At 47.0% G+C, this 1428-nt stretch overlaps 1 protein-coding gene across 1 annotated transcript in view; it reads left to right on the top strand.

Moving 5' to 3' along the window:
* Nucleotides 1-1428, top strand: part of LOC101859444 (maltase-glucoamylase, intestinal) — a gene marked incomplete in the record, with an annotated part of 33707 nt that overhangs the window by 6385 nt on the left and 25894 nt on the right. The window contains 1 exon segment of the mRNA XM_013089164.2: nt 974-1097.

The raw sequence follows: 1428 nt of genomic DNA on the forward strand, positions 1-1428 counted from the left end.
AATGTCTCTCTCTCTCTCTCTCTCTCTCTCTCTCTCTCTCTCTCTCTCTCTCTCTCTCCAACTTCACTAAAAGCTGCAGACGATAAAGTTTCTCCTCTCTATATTGACCTTAGCTGACAGCCAGGGGCACTCTAAGCAACTGCAGCTGTCTACTTTACCTTCACTGTCTGAACAGTAGTGAACAGCTCTCGGCCTTTGGTCTCCGCCATAGACTTAACATATTACAAGACTGTGAAATCTGACGTACTTCCGGTTCACCATGGCGCACACCAGCTGATTCTATTTGGAACAATTGAAGGGCAAGAAGTGAAAGGTTGTGCACGTTTTCGACTTGAGCGAGACTGGTGGTTTGCCTTTCATTACCCGCCCACTGTGCACACCAGAGCAGCGAAGTTTTTAAAGAGAGCGGTAAAAAGCGGCGGCCTTGGCAGTGGCCGGTCTATCATAATCCAAATCTACCGTCTTGGTGTCCATTTCCCTTCTTTCTAAAGCCGCCATCTCTACATGCAGAATCTGGCTTCTTGCTTTGAGCGCGATCGTTTCACCCAGGTGGAGAGAAGAATGTTTACTAATACGCGCACATGCACACAAACGCGCACAAGTTTATCTGCTCTCTTACCTCTCACCCTTTCACCCATCTTCTCCCTCCCTCTTCCACATCTCCTCTCCTCCTCCCCCCCCCTTTCCCCCCTCCCCTCTCACACTCTAACAACCCTCTCACCCCCTCCCCTCTTTCTCCCCCTCCTCCTTCCCCATCCCCTCTCCCCCTCCAACATCCATCTCATTCCACCCAGAATACTCCGCCCACCTCTCGAAAAACAAAACAAACAAAAATTTCTAGGCCACTTTCTGAGAGATGTGTCCTGGGGAAAATATATATAGCCTTGACATTGTGCAATCGTGCGAGCTTCAGCAGAAAATATCATTGAGGAAATTATACATTTTATGTAAATTCTGTCTTCTTCTTTCTCAGTACCGAAGTAAACGACCAACTCGAAATGTAAAGAATCCCTCTCTCAGATGAATGGGAAGTATGTGGTAGGACTTTCTATTGGCACGCACTAACCCACTATCCCCGACCTCCTCTTTCAGAACACGTAAGTTTACTTTGAGGGTAACGTGAAATTATTATAAACGATGTATATGTATATGTACATATCCCTCCAACAACCCCTCCCCCCTTTCGTCTACCAAACTCCTTCTCTCCCACCCCACTCTCTCACCACCCCCCTCCCCCATAACTTCACTCCTAACACACAAACGCATAACACACTCACTAACGCACGCACACGCATTCACAAATACACACACACACACACACACACACACACACACACACACACACACACACACGTGCAAAAACACATACATACATACATACATACATACATATATACGCACACACACACACATAACACTCACAACCAC

The sequence above is a fragment of the Aplysia californica genome, unplaced genomic scaffold (genome assembly GCF_000002075.1).
Source record: "Aplysia californica isolate F4 #8 unplaced genomic scaffold, AplCal3.0 scaffold00885, whole genome shotgun sequence".
NCBI lineage: Eukaryota > Metazoa > Mollusca > Gastropoda > Aplysiida > Aplysiidae > Aplysia > Aplysia californica.